Source organism: Ambystoma mexicanum, chromosome 7p (assembly GCF_040938575.1).
Source record: "Ambystoma mexicanum isolate Mex_15411 chromosome 7p, UKY_AmexF1_1, whole genome shotgun sequence".
NCBI classification, from domain to species: Eukaryota; Metazoa; Chordata; class Amphibia; order Caudata; family Ambystomatidae; genus Ambystoma; species Ambystoma mexicanum.
Window position 1 is genome coordinate 751995803 of NC_090939.1, and position 15118 is coordinate 752010920.

Genomic DNA, 15118 nt, shown 5'->3' on the forward strand with positions numbered 1-15118 from the left:
GGAGGCTTGATTGAACGCCAAGGCCTCTGCCCCGTGCTCAGAACAGGGTTATGCCTCTCCCTGGACTGGCCGGTCCGAGGAGCAGGCTTATAAGTCCTTTGAGGGCGCCTCCACCGCAGGGGCCCAAGACAAAGCCGAGTTGCACCGGGGTCGCTGCGCAAGCGGGTCCCTCGATGGGCAGGGCAGGTTCGACTTCACCATCCACCTCATTTGCCAGCTAACGGTCAAGCTCCTCCCCCAAGTGGAAATCGCCCAACCTGGCTAAGCTGCATGAGAGGCCCGAGAAGCCAGGGACGGAGGAGAAGACAGCCAAACTGCCCAGAAGGGCTCAGTTGGCTTAAGAGAGATCTTCCTTCGATGATAGAGCTGGTGGTGGCTGTTAGGCAGAAACCTGTGCAGTTCCTTTAGGGACCACTGCAAAAGGCTTAAGACTACAGGTGTTGGCAGTAAACCCAATTGGTAGCAGTCTGTACCACCCTGATTTACCTGGTAGCTGTGGCTGAGCAGCCAGACTTCTCTCAAGAAGAGTTAGACAGTATATAGAGTATTCAAGATAGGTACCAAAATACAGTAGCACAAGCAAACACTGACCAGAGCTTGGGTATAAAAGTATATAAATATTTATTTAAAAACACACTTTGTAAAATACACTAACACTAATATGGCAAGCAAGTTCAAACAGTCACTATATATATATATATATATATATATATATATATATATATATATATATATATATATATATATATATATATATATATATATATATATATATATATATATATATATATATATATATATATATATATATATATATATATATATATATATATATACATACATCCCTGATTACTTATTGACCAACTCTTAGTTAAAACACCACTTATTTACAGACAGAGGTGAGCGCTTAACCTAAGATGGCACTCCAATAAGTTAATTAAAAAGGGAGGGAAAAAGGCAGAATTAGGAAAATACACAATACCAACACTTTAAGAGAACCAGTGCATGTCAGAAAGGGCAAAGTCTACTGAGGAGCAAGAAAGTCATAGGCGAGGCCCACTATTGGAGAGAGCAAGGCGGAATGTGTCCAAGATCACACAGTTAAATAGTACTTTAAAGAGTCGTTGCAGATAGTTCAAAAAGGTTTGATCAGTTCAGAAAAAGTTAGTTAACAGGTCCCAAGCCACCCCAGGATAGAAAGTCAAGGATTTACGGGACACCTTGAACAGTCTGTTGCAAGGGAGACCAGGCGGGACTCAGTACCTGAAATAGTGAGAACGCTCCAGCGGGGGCAGTTGTTCCTGGCAGCGGGTGCAAGTCGGTGTTTCGTCCAGAGGAAGAGAAGGTCTCGACATGGAGGAAAGCTGGAGGTCGTTGCACTGCCAGGGAAGAAACCAGCCGCGGAGTTTCCCGGTTAAAAGGTACTACCCTTTTATTTGCGGTAGTGGTGAAACGCGTGGCTATCTGGCCGCCGGGATGCTTGGCACGGGCGATTCGACCACGAGACGATCCAGGAAGGCGAAAAGAGGGTGAACTGGTTATCCCCACCAGTTCAGAGGAAGAAGACTCTCCGGGATGAAGATCTTCTGTCGTTTGGAAGTGGTGAGACGGTTCAGCAGGGTTCCACCGGTGGTGTCGTCGTTGCAGGTCGGCTCAGCTCCCTCTTTGGATTCTTTGGTCCTGTGGCGACTTCTGAAGTTCCAGTCTCCAAAGTCCTGCTTTTATGCAAAAAACCCCCATTCATCAGTCCTAGCTGTCACTCAAACATGCTAAGTGGTGAGCTGGGCAGCTCACCACTGGGCCAATCACACAAGAGTGTGACTTGAGTTGCCGAGGCAACTCAGTCCAGGGTGCGTAAACCCCCCTCCCACACATCCTGTAGACCCAGAAAGAGTGGCACGACTTTTGGAGGCTTCTGTGGAGAAACCCGCCAAAAAGTGGAACAAAGGGCTCGACTTAGGTTGGAGTTACAGAGGCGAACACAAACGCCATTTTAAAATCAAGTCCTGGCAAAAAGACCCAACCGGGGAATAAATATTAAATAAATAACCCGGCGGTATCTTTAACATTGCACCAAAAAAGTGGTGCGTTTAAAATGAATGGGAAAATCCCATAGGAAATATTCCGGTGGAATATTTTGCGTAGTAACCACTGCCACCAGCCAGAAACTCGACGAGGGGGGACTGCACAGTGCCCCCTCGAAAAAAAGACCCAGGGGCAATCTAATTACCCCTACCAGTACTTCCACAATATGATGGTTTGTACTGGTTCTGGTCACAATTTAAGACTAGTAAAGTCAATGGTGCCTTTACATGCCCTGGGAGACAGTAGTCAGTCCTAGGGTATGGAGTCTATGTTGGGGGGTCACTATGACACCCCTGTGTTACCGCACTGAGGGTGCTGTGTAACACACTTACCAAAAATACATGAAACCCTATGGAGTAAAAGACCCCATAGCCCATAAAACACATTACAAAGTTAAAGGATATCTCAAATCATGTCTAAGAGTGGGAGAAAGAGTCTCACACTTAGCAGGCGAAAAAATAAACCCCACAAATCCAGCAAAGTTGCTGGGGGACTCACTAGGTTTGGGAAATTAGCCTTAACAGAGAATTCTCCCTAACAGCGGCTGCTCTCACGAAGGCACAAGAGGCTGACCCCTTAAAGGTAGCCCACACAATGCAGAAGGCGACCATGCCTTTGAAGCAGGAAACCGCTGCAGTGACTTTGGCGAAGTCTGCTGGCACACTGGAGAAGATGATGCTGTCTCTGAGCCCGACTCCGACCCCTCAGGATGAAAAGAGAGGGGGGGCAACAAGGCCCCAGTCCAACCCCAGGCCATGGAAGTTTCTTCGGACGAAGAACTGGGGTCCTTGCACACGGGGTGGGGGGAGGGCGGTGGAAGGGACTCCTCATCCGAGGTGACCCGGATGAGGTGGGGTCGTTCCATTCCATGGTCGCCAATGCCTCCAAACCTTTCCAGCTTACGCCAGAGTAGACCAAGCAGGTTTCCTGTATTAGATGCGCAAGGCCAAAAGCAAGACCATCATGGCGGTACCCCTTCTGGAAGATGTGTGGGGGGAGGGCCTGGCCCTCTTGAAGAACCCTTGCACGGCTCCTGCCAAACAGGATAGGCTGGAGAAGCAGTACCATGTGCCTGTGTCTGCACCCAGGTGCCGAAGGTCGCAAACATCACCGGACTCTATGGTTTTGGCGGCCACGCGGAAACTGTCAGTGAACCCTAACTCGTCCTCAGTCCCTCCCGACAGCGAGCAGAAGAAGGACAACATGGGACGAAGGTTATTTACACCATGGCGTCCACCATCAAGGCAGCCAACACATTGGCGATCCTGGCCAGGTACGACAAGGAGCTGTGGTACAAGCTGGGCTCGAGTCTGGAGTTCCTCCCCGACGACGAGGATGGAGTCAATCACCCTCTTCCAGGAAGGAGATCCAGAAGTGAGAGGTGGCTTCAGACCATGCCATCACGGTAGCGCCGGACATCGCCGACACAGGGTTCCGGCAGAAGTCGAGTGGTGTCTGCCTTCGTCGTCGAGGCTGGCTGAAGGCCACACGTTCCTGCCAGGTTGTCTAGGCAAGGGTACTGGACATGCGTTCGACAGACTACCTTTTTGGGACGGTCGTCGATGAGTCCCTAAAAGCGATCAAGGCGGATACAGACGGCCCGTTCCCTGGGCACACTCCGTCAGCACTGCTGTTCTTTCGCTCCTCCAGAGGGAAGTCGGGAAAATCGGTGAAAGGTTTCTCCTCGTACCACCAGCCTTCCAGGTCCACGACCCAGGAGGCCTATGGAAGCTGCTCCCAGGCCTACAGGTCAGCGCTGCTGTCACCCTCCAGGAAGGACGCCTGAGCTGAAGCAGGCCTGAACCGGCCAGGACGTCGGGGGGGGGGGGGGGGTGGAGGGGGACCCACCTGTGCACTCCGTTGGGTGGCCTGCTGAAGGGATTTGTCAGCGAGTGGGACATCACCACCACTGACAGATGGGTGCTGCACGCTCTTGCTCTCAGACATACCCTGCCGTTTCAGCACAGGTGTCTGGATCCCTCCGGTTGCCCGGCAGGAGCAGCACATACCTCAACTCTTGGAGGAGGTACTGGCCATGCTGCAGAAAGGGGCGATAGAGCTGATTCCACGACTCCCCCGGGCTCCGTAGTCCATTCCAGATACTTTTTACTCAAAAAGAAAAGCGGGGGCTGGATGCCCATTCTAGACTTGCGACGTCCCGAGTACCTCTGGTCCCAAAAATTCAGGATGGTTTACTTTGCAGCATGTGCTCGGCCAACTGGAAGTAGACTTCTTGGCGTTGCTGGACCTGGAGAACGCCTGCTTCCACGTCCCCTTTCACATCTAATGACCTGTTTCATGTTTGTAAATATGCTTGTCTCACTTTTGTACCTCTTGTTATACTGTAAAGCGCTTTGGCTTAAAGCGCTATATAAATTCAATAAACATAAACAAGATGCACCAAAAGATCCTACGCTTCGTAGTGCTGGGACGGCACTACCAGTTCAAGGCTTTCCCCTTCAGCTTGAAGTCCGCCCCCATGGTTTTAACAAAGTGCTTGGCACCGGTAGTGGCCCGTCTGCATCTACGAGGGGGATACATGTGTACCCGTACCTCGACTGGCTCATCTGGGCCAGTTCGCGAGAGTTAGCCGCCGACACACAGACGACCATCCGGCTGCTGACGGATCTGGGATTCTCCACAATCGCAGAATGCGCTGTTACTACGACCCAGACTCAATACGGTCTCCTGCCTAGAGTTGCCACTCGGAGGAGAGAGTAGCAGCCATTCTGGGAAAAGTGCAATGGCTGTTGTCACTGAAGACCGCGGTCCATCATGTGGCTGCTCGGCATGATGTCTTGCACCTACCCTATCCAGGTCTGCAGGTTATGAATGCAACCTCTTCGGGAGTTCCTGGACGCTTGCTGGATACATGTGTCCGGAAAGCTTCGCGGACAAGATCCTGCTCGATGAGTTAAGTCAGGTGATAAGGTAGTGGGGCTTTTGGTCAAACGTCGCCCGGGCCACAGGGTTTCAATGCCCCCCAAACCAGGTAATGGTCATCACGGACGCTTTCCTGGAAGGCGGGTGACCCCACAACAGACGTCTGCACGTCGGAGGGCTGTGGCTGACTGAGCAGGATCTTCACCTCAATATCCTGGAGCTGCGGGCAGTGTTCTGGGCCCTCAATTAATTCCATCCGTCGCCGAGGATCTTCATGGACAACACCACCATGAGGGGGCACTCTATCCCCAGCGCTCTCCAGAGAGGCGCGGGACTTGTGGCACTGGGCCATCTGAGAGATGTTCCTCTTCACCTTGCGGGAGTCAAAAACACCATTGCTACCCCCGTAGGGAGTTGTGCTCCTGCTACGAGTGGGTACTTCGGCAGGACCAGGTGGACCGCATCTTCATTAAGTGGGGCAGGCCCCAGATCGATCTGTTTGCGACGGCAGCGAACTCCAAATGCCAGAAGTTTGCCAGCAGATTCCATCAACCGAGGAGCTTGGGGGACGCGTTCTCCTTCCCGTGGGAAGGCCTGTTTCTGTACGCATTCCTGCCGTTGCCTCGCCTGCTACAATTCATCAGCACTCCAACAGTGCTGATGCAAGATGATACTAATTGCCCTGTCTTTGTGCAGGCAGATTTGGTACCCGGACCTTCTCAGCCTGTCAGCGTCACCTCTGGTCAAGGAGGTGCAATCCTGCATCGCGACATGTGATCGCTGAACCAGAGGGCTTGGTTCCTGCAGCCCTAGAGTTTGGAGGATACAAATTGCCAGCGGACTGCAGGGATGTCCTTGCCAAGGCCAGAGCATCGTCTACTTTGAAGTGCTGCGGTCACAAGTGGAAGCATTTCACTACGTGGGGCTGGTCGCAGATCACCACCCCTCTGAGGGTCATAACCCCTCAGATTCTTCCACTACTTGTTAACTTTGGCCAAGGCCAGACTGGCGCACGCCTTTATGGCAATATCTCCCGCTACTCCAGGACGATTTTCTCTTTTGGTCTCGCTTCTCGTCAAGAAGTCCTCAAAGGACTGTTTAGATATTTCCAGCTGGTGAAGACTCCTGCCATGGCATGGGAACTCGGGGGGGGGGGGGGGGGGTCCCCTTCGAGCCTATACATCAGGCCCCTCAAGTTCCTCTCGTGGAAAACCGCTTTCCTTGTGGCCATCACATCTGACAGTAGGGTGGGTGAGATACAGGCCCTATCCTGCAAACAGCCATATCTGACTTTTAACGAGTCATGTGGTGCTGCGAACGCACCCCTCTTTCATGCTGAAGGTTCCTTTGGAAATCCACCTCAATGAGTCTGTGGTGTTACCTGTGTTTTTCCCGAAGCCTTTGTGACAGGGCCTTGCACCCTCTGGAAGTTGCTCATACCCTGAAGTTCTATGTGACACGTACAAAGAGTTTTCAGAAGACTTCAGTTGTTCATGAACTTTCGTCCTGTGAACCATGGGAAGGGCTTGTCCAAGGCTTCCATCTCAAGGTGGCTCTGCGGCTGCATCACACACTCCTGGGTTGTCGACCTGACTGCTGCCTGGCTGTCCGAGAGCCCACTCCACCAGAGCGATCGCTGCAATGACTGCGTTCATGTCTGGTGTGCCCGTGCTGCACATCTGCAGGGCTGCTACGTGGAGTTCCACGCACACCTTCAGGAAGTTCTACTGCGTTGACAGGGGTTCCATAGACGACGCAAGAGTCGACCAAGCAGTACTTCACAACCTGTTCGCTTGAGGTGAGTCTATTCCAGATTTAAGAGTTATTGCTTCTGTTCAGCCTTGCCACCTCCCGTGGTTGTGTAATGCTGGACTGCTATGTATTCGTTATTCATGAGCATCCGAATCCATGCCAGACCCCATGCTGGAGAAGGAACAAGTTACTTACCTGTAACTATTGTTCTCCAGCATGGGTCTGGCATGGATTCACATGCGAACCCTCCCTCCTTACCCCGCTGCGGCTCTTCGTGGTCATACTGCCACTTTACATGCTTACCAAATCTGAAGATGGCTGCCAAAGGAGGGGCTTAGGGAAAAGACCGTCATTGGCTGGGGGCAGTATGACCCAGAGGACAGTGATTGGATTAGAGGAGAAATCCAGTTTGAAAGTGAAACTGTTTTTCTTTTACCGAGGATTCCCGGCCTCACTGGGGATGTTCACGAGCATGTCAATCCATACCAAACCCATGCTGGTGAACAATAGTTACTTGTAAGTAACTTGTTCCTTCTCCTGATCTGTGTGGGCTCCCTTCGCCCTGATCCAGGTGTCCCTAGCCCCCACCAAATGTTCCCAACATTAACCTCTACTGTTTTGGTCTTTTCTAATCTGGTAGGGACACCTAAAGCAAGTGGCCGCCTCTATCAAACTCCCTCAGGATATTTCTAAAGGATCCTCTATTTTGCCAACTCTTCTCTCCCCTGCTCACCCTCTCCTCACCTTGATTTCTCTCACTGTATCTGTCTGCTCTCTTTCCAAGGTCTTCCCACACCTGTATTGCTGTCTCTTGCTACAATCCTCCTTTTCTGTACCTGACTTCGCTTCTTTCCCCAATCTCTTCTCTCTGTTCCCCACTTTCCTTCTCTCCCTCTTTACTCAATTCCCTGTCTACTCCTCTGCGTCCCAATCTTATGCTCACTATCTTTCTGCTGCTTTACTCCATCCTCAACACTTCTCCCACAAAAACTCTTCCACCTGTCACAACCTCTCACCATTCTATACACCCTCCGCCTGGCTACTTGGTTCACCAGCGCTCTACCTGACTTTAGCAGAACACCTTTCAATTAACTCTGTACTGGCTGGGCTTTTAATAGCCCATCATTTCTTCTGAAACATTTTATGGCTCCCATTGATCACATGCTCTGCTTGGCCAATCCGTGGCCAAGCTGTCAATCTTTGTGTTGATGATTCACCTGCAAGGCTTTAAAAGGGTTTTAACCCCACCCCCTTAAACCATTTGCAGGGTTCCAACCACGTTTACCTTGTGGCTGTTGGGCAAGATTGTATGTTGCAACACTTTGGGAGACTACACCAGCCCTGTCCTCTTGGCAATCGGTACCCCAACCTTTGATATAGGCCTGCACTACACAAATTGGTAGAGTGACTGAGCAGCCAGGCTTCTCTCAAGAGGGGTCAATGTGAGCAGTAGGTTTGTGATAGAGATTCACAGTGACCGGTATTCAAATAACACTTTTACTCAAGGTTTCTTGATAAAAATAATTATTTATTAATCTAACAGTTTTAAAATAAGCCTTCTTTAAAAGGGAGCAATATGCAACACTTAAATATAGTTCAAAAATATGCACTCTCGGTTTCAGCAAGCAAGTAGATACCCTTTTGACATAGCACACAGACATTTCCTACACCCAGAGGTGACTTCAATTGTTAGGACACTGGTCAATAATATAGTGGGTTCCATGTCATTTCATCGCGCGATGAAACAAAAATGGACTTTTCTCTGTGGATATTTAAAAGGGTAAACTCAAGTGTTTTTTTTATTTATATATTTTTTTTGGGGGGTGGTCCCCCCCAACCGCCATCCCCTTTAATTAATTATTCCCGAACACCCACAACCCATCTATATATTTTTTTTAACCCCACTACAAAATTCGATGAGTTTTCAGGTTGAAATGACACTAGAAAAAAACCCAGCCTCCTTTCATCCCACTATGAAAGGACGGTGTACTATATATTACTTGTACATGTAAGACAATACTGAGGTTTGTGGAAAATGGAAAAGCTTTCAGCTACTCGAATAGCAGCACCACACGGTTCTTGGACACCTTGTGGACGTTCCTTGCTTCTGGGGTCCAGCACTCTGTTCAGGTGCCTCAGGCTTGGTTAGTCCTGTTTCGAGGGAGTCCGCAGAATCTTGATGCACTAGATCCTGGTGTTCCTGTACCCTGGCACTCTGTTCCTGCAGCAGCAAAGGAGTACAGCCAGCAGAGAAAAGGGGTTCCAGTCGAGTTCATCTTGGGGCTGATTGGTCCCACCAACCCAATGGGAGTAGTAGTCCTTTTCGGGCTTCTCTAGTCGATTAGAAATTCGGAGCTTCAGCAATGCAGCAGGGCTTCACTGGGCAAACCAACGGTCCAGGAGGGTGCAGCAAGCTTCTGTTCCACTTTCTTCTTCCGTACCTTCATCCAGTGATCGACTCTGGCTTCCTTGCAAAAGACCTTGCCTTTTAAACAAGGTTCTCCCATTCATTCGCAGCCTAGATGTCGCTCACACAGCAGGGTGGCTGTCCTCCAAGGAAAGCCAGCTGGCTAATCACCTTTGGGTACGTTCCTGTAACCAAGGAGACAAAGCACAGGGCGTTTCAGGAACCTCCCTCGTTTCCTGCCGTGCCAGTCATGCTGTAGCCAGAGGTGGGCTTCAGCAGTGAACCCCGCCAAAGACAAAAGGATCAAAGGGACCAAACCTGGTTTGGCGCGCAGATTATCTGAAGGACCTTTCCAACAAGAAATGGTGAAAAAGGGACCAGGGCCATTTTGACAAAATGGGCACCCATGGGTAAAATACTACAGCTGAGGATTCAGCGTGTGGTAAAAACGCATAATGGTAGGAAAAATAAACCACTGCCACCAGCCATTAATTGTAGAAAGGGTAACACTAAAATGTTACATGAGAAGTTGTACAAATACTAGGTAACCCCTCCAGCACTCTATGTAAGATAGTGTGTGCTGGGTTTACAAAGGGAAAAAGACAAGTAAAATTAATTTCACTTTACTACTCTTGGAAACAGTTTATCCAAGAGAATGTATTTAAACCTTTGAGAAATCGAAAGGACTTCTGTGACCCTGCACTGAAGGTGCTTCTGTCACAATACAAAAGATCATGCATATGGAGTTTGTCAGACACCTAAACCAAAAGAAACAAAGGGTTCAGATCAGACCAAAACACCTGGGTGAGGGAGAAAAAGGGCTCACTCACTCAAGGTTAAAATTAAAAAGTCCCAAAGTCCAGCAAAAGAGCTGGGGTCTCTAAGGAGGGAGGAATTTAGCACTGTAATGGGAATTCTCCCTAACAGTGGCTTTCTCCCTGCGATGGTGAGTTGTTTCCAGTTGACTTACAGAGGATTTCTGTGGCTCCCCTGCATTCCTTTCTCAGTCTGTTCGCTTTCTGCTACTCCACCATTCCTCTGGTGCGCAGTTGGGATTTGTACGTGGGGGTGTCTCATTTCTATTTGGTACGACAAATCCCAGTCCGTTTCATGTCTGATTTTGATTCCATTCTTGTTCCAGTGCAGGTTTTCGTGGTTGCACCCCAGGGTATTTTGGGAGTTGCAGTACTGAAAATTAACAAGAGAGCCAGCAGTCCTATGCGATATACACTCCAGGGACGGAACTGAAGCTACCTTGTAAAATGGATTTCCAATCAGCCTTGGGGGTGAGGATTTTGGGGAGGCCACCCTATTATGGTGAACAGGGATTGAAGGCACAGAGAGGTTAGCCACATACAACCAATTTAAGTTAGAGCGGAAAGGCTTAGCGTCAGGATGGGTGAGTGGTCTAGGGCTGCAGTGAGTCCACACAGAGCAACACCAATAATTTTAGTTGGGCAGTTATGAATGTAAATACAAAATAAATACTTTTAAAATGCACTCTAAGCAAGCAAAACCGTCAAATATTGTTACAAGAAACCCTATAAAACAGGAGCTTGTGCATCTGCTTAGATCACATGCTCTGCATAGTCCGACATCTAGTAGAAATAGCGTGTTATTACAAGATTTGTTTTCAAAACTCAAACGGATGTGGACACGCCGTTATTAGTAATACTATCCCTAGTGTGATGTGTACTGTACCCAAGGTTCTTCACGCGTTAAAGTCCCTCAGATTTCTTTCTGCCATCGAAGTTGGTTGCAAATGCAGAGTACTCTTCCAGGCTAATGCCTTTGATTTACTAAAGTTATACTTGTAGTATTTTTTCCTTTCCTTTGTTCTTCTCACCTCATGACTGCTCATCCACTCGACGGCTCCTGACGAACACTCACAGCATCGTAGCCAAGACACAGCCTTATAGGCCTCTCTGGGCTTTGGCCAATTACAGTAGGGAGAGGTTCTCTATACTGACTCCTTTTTAGAGAATGTATATCCCATTATCCCCTTTCTTCTTTTATAGCCCAACTACCCTTTTAAAACACAATGAACAAAGCCCCATTTAAATTTTGTTCCTCCAGCCACTGTAAATTCCTGTGGTAAGACACGCACCAAGTGTGCAATCACTGTCTCTTGAGGGATCACTTCGAAAAGCACTGTAAAAGTACTGTAAATCCGATCAGCTTTTTCCCCCCAAAAACCCTAAAGGATCGGCGGACGGAAACCCGGGCTGCTCACACCATATAGGCCAAGGCCTCCATAGACGTGATGGAAGATTCCAGCAAGGGCAGTTATTAGTCATGAGTGGCCTCTGAATCCGAGAAGCAGGCCTGCGGTCCTGTGATGAAAACATGCAGTGGCCATGGCACACACAAGCACGCTGAGGACTTAACTCACGGCTGACTCTTGACGACACTGAGCGTCGACGCCATGCGGTGCCCGGGGATAAAGCCTCGGGTTCCTCCCTGTTCTCTGGGCCATCGCTCACGCTTTCGCCTACCAACAGTTCACAAAAACTGAAAGCAAAGGTCCGTTCAGACACCGCATATAAAAAGGCCCTCCTTTCGCACGCCGAAGAACAGGCGTCTAAAGGCATCTCAGCAACTCATAAAAGGTGCTGGAAATACAAGCATTAATTGAACACATTAGCGCTTCACTACGAAAAGCAAGGTCGCATAAAAACACAAGATTTAGATACCCCTCAACCCAAGGTCACCCAAACAGATGTTTCAACTCCCTTAGACACCCTTTCTGGGGTTATGCACGATAAGGATACCATTCCCTCAAAGCGCACCCCTACTAAAGATGCCACTCCCTCCCATGGCCCTGTCATCTCAGGCTTCCCACCAGAATGTCATTTTACACCAAAACAATTTAATACAATTGTAGGAAGAATGTTCTGTTTCTTGAAATTCATGGATAAACACCCCGACCAACTAATGGCACTTAGAGAAGTCTCACAGCCAGGGGCATCAACAGAGCCGCCCCATGCCAAAGTCTCATCTTGAGAACAGCACCTCTGCTCTAGGCATCGTTAGGCAGAAGTGCATGCAGTACCCTATGGGAACACCACACACAATTAGGACTACAGGTGGAAGCAAAATCCAACCTTTGGTATAAGTCTGTACCACACACTTTGGTAGCGAGCTGAGTAGCCCAGCTTATCTTAAGAGGGAATGTGAGCAGTAGAAGAAGTTACACGGGTATCACAATCAGTGGTTCAAGTAGACACTTACACTCAAGGTTTCTCAGTAAAAAATACTTAAAACATTTATTTACACCGTCATTTGGAAAACATTCACTAGTAGAAACACAGTTCTGGTACAGATGGAGAAGTCTTTGTAAACGTTTTAGTAGTTTAGATGAGTGATATGCTGGATCACAAGCTGATTAGGCCTGCAAGGTGGGAAAGCTTCACAAACTTTCACTGCAAGATTTGGGATCTCTCAACCGGATGGCACAGTACCTTAAAATGAAGCAAACAGATGTAGCTGAAGACGTTGGTTCCTGGCAGTTCCTGCAGATCTCACTGTTCCTGAGCCTCAGTCATGGGACAAGAGGCAGGACGTCGGGGGACTCCTTCGTGGGATCGTCATCGGAGCAAACAAAATGGTATCACTTCAGCTAAAGTAGCTGTGGCTTCCAAACACAAACTGGTGTCACTCTCCCTGGTTAAACCTTAACCAGCTCCGAGAATGGTATCCAGGCGTTTGCTGAGTTGATTGGTCCCACCAACTCGAAGGTAGAAGCGGTCCTTGAAGGAGCTTCTCTGTTGAATGGAGATCTGGCGATTCAGATATGCAACAGGGATTCACCGGGCAAACCAACGGTCCAAAGGTTGCAGCAGCCGTCCTCTTCCAGTTAGTCTTCGTGTTCTTTCGTTCCAGTGGCACTCTGCTTTCCAGTCCTGGAGACTCGCCTTTTAAAAATTTTCTCTTTCATTCCAGCCTAGCTGTCACTCACCCAGCAGGGTGGCTGTCCTTGCCGGACAGTCAGCCAGCCAATCACGGCAGAGTGCTTTTGGGTCTCCTAGGAGACTAAGCACAGGGAGTTTCTGGCACTTCCCTCACTTACTGCCTACCCCAGACACTCGGACGCCATTCCGAAGCCCGCCAAAGGCTCACGAACAAAGGGACCAAACCTGGTTTGGCGCGCAGAGTTTAACACCAGAAGGACCTTTCCACAAAAACTACGAAAAAAAAAAGAAAAACATGGCGCCCCCGATTTTTAGCTACCGGTGTTCGCCATCGGGAAAAATCATGGTAGTTAGTTATAAAACCACTACCACCCACCATTTCAATAGGAAATGTTAGCTTTTGACAGCTACAAGAGTGTTTAGACATAGGGGATACTAAGTAACCCCTCCAGCACTCTATAGGAAGATAGTGTGTGCTGCGTCTATGAATTTAAAGACTAGTAAAGTCAATTTAACTTTACATTCTCTGGGGAACAGTAGTTCATCCCAGAGAAGGTATTCAAACCTTGGGAAGTCCAAAGGACACCCCTTTGCCACTGCACTAAAGGTGCTGTGTGACACAACAATAAAAAGATGATGCCTATGGAGTTATCTAAAAACTCCATAACCAAAGAACACAAGGGTAAAATACATGAGTTTGGGGGGGGGGGGGGCAGGCTGATTGACCATGTCAATAATTTTGGGTTCTCCCCCTTCATCTGCATTAGCCATCTCAAGGGTTGGTGGTCAGTCTGAATCACAAAAGTAGATCCATACAAGTATGGTCTAAACTTCAGTGACCTCACAATAGCAAAACATTCTCTTTCAATGGTTGCCCACCTTGTTTCTGGTTCCTTCAGTTTCTTGCTGATGAAGCAGATGGGGTGCTCCCTACCCTTCTCATCCAGCTGACTCAGAACTGCACCTATACCTGTATTAGAGGCATCTGTCTGCACAATGAAGGTTTGGCTATAGTCAGGAGCTCGTAGGACTGGATCTTGACAAAGGGCTTTAAGTCCTTCAAATGCCTTACTGCACTCCTCATTGCATCTGACCTTTTTAGGAAATTTGGGTGAGGAGACTTAATTTAAGTAAGAAGCTATGGAGCCATAGTTCTCAATGAAGTTTCTATAATAACCAGTGAGACCTAAGAAGGCTCTCACTTTGGTTTGAGTAGTAGTGGTGGCCCAGTCTTGTACAGCTTGTACTTTGTTCGGCAATGACCTTATTTCACCTCCTCCTATCTCATGTCCAATGTAGACCACTTTGCTCTGACCAATTTGACATTTACTAGCCTTTATGGTCAGATGGGCCTGTTTAAGAGCCTGCAAAATGTTAGTGGTCAACATGTTATTTCCAAGTAGGGCTGAACACTGCAATGTCATTCAAGTATGCCAGGCAGAAGTCCTCCATCCCATTCAGAACCTGATAAACCATCCTTTGGAATGTTGCAGGTGCATTCTTTAGTCCAAAAGGCATTACCTTAAACTGGTATAGGCCTGCTGGGGTTGAGAATGCAGTTTTCTCCTTGGCATGGTCTGTCAGTGTTATTTGCCAATAGCATGACTTTCGCTCAAATGTACTGAGGTACTTGGCTGAACCAAGTTTATCCACCAGATCATCTGTCCTAGGTAAAGTTTGGGCATCAGTCTTTGTGACTGCATTAAGAGCTCTATAGTTCACACAGAATCCCAACTCCTTGGATCCTGCCTTTTGCACTAGTACAACTGAACTACACTGTAGACTTGTAGAGGGCTCTATTACCCCGAGATCAAGCATCTTGTTGACGTCTTCCTTTATGTGGGTTCTAACATTATCTGACCTCCTGTAACCTCTGCTTTTAACAGGTCAACAGTCACCAGTGAGAATATCATGCTGCCCCCAAAGGGGGGGGGGGGGTCAAGCAGAACTTGCACTCCCCCTGTTGTTCCAGTGTCAATTTAGAAGACGGATGAACTTCTATTTTCTCATCTAAAGGTTGTCCCCTGAGGAGATCAGGTAGAGGTTCACTCTCTTCCTCCTCTCTAGGGGTGTCACGGTA

General features: G+C 48.4%; 1 protein-coding gene across 1 annotated transcript in view; it reads left to right on the forward strand.

Moving 5' to 3' along the window:
- LOC138526300 (E3 SUMO-protein ligase RanBP2-like) overlaps positions 1 to 15118 on the forward strand; it is a 1418318-nt gene that overhangs the window by 502142 nt on the left and 901058 nt on the right. The window lies entirely within an intron of this gene.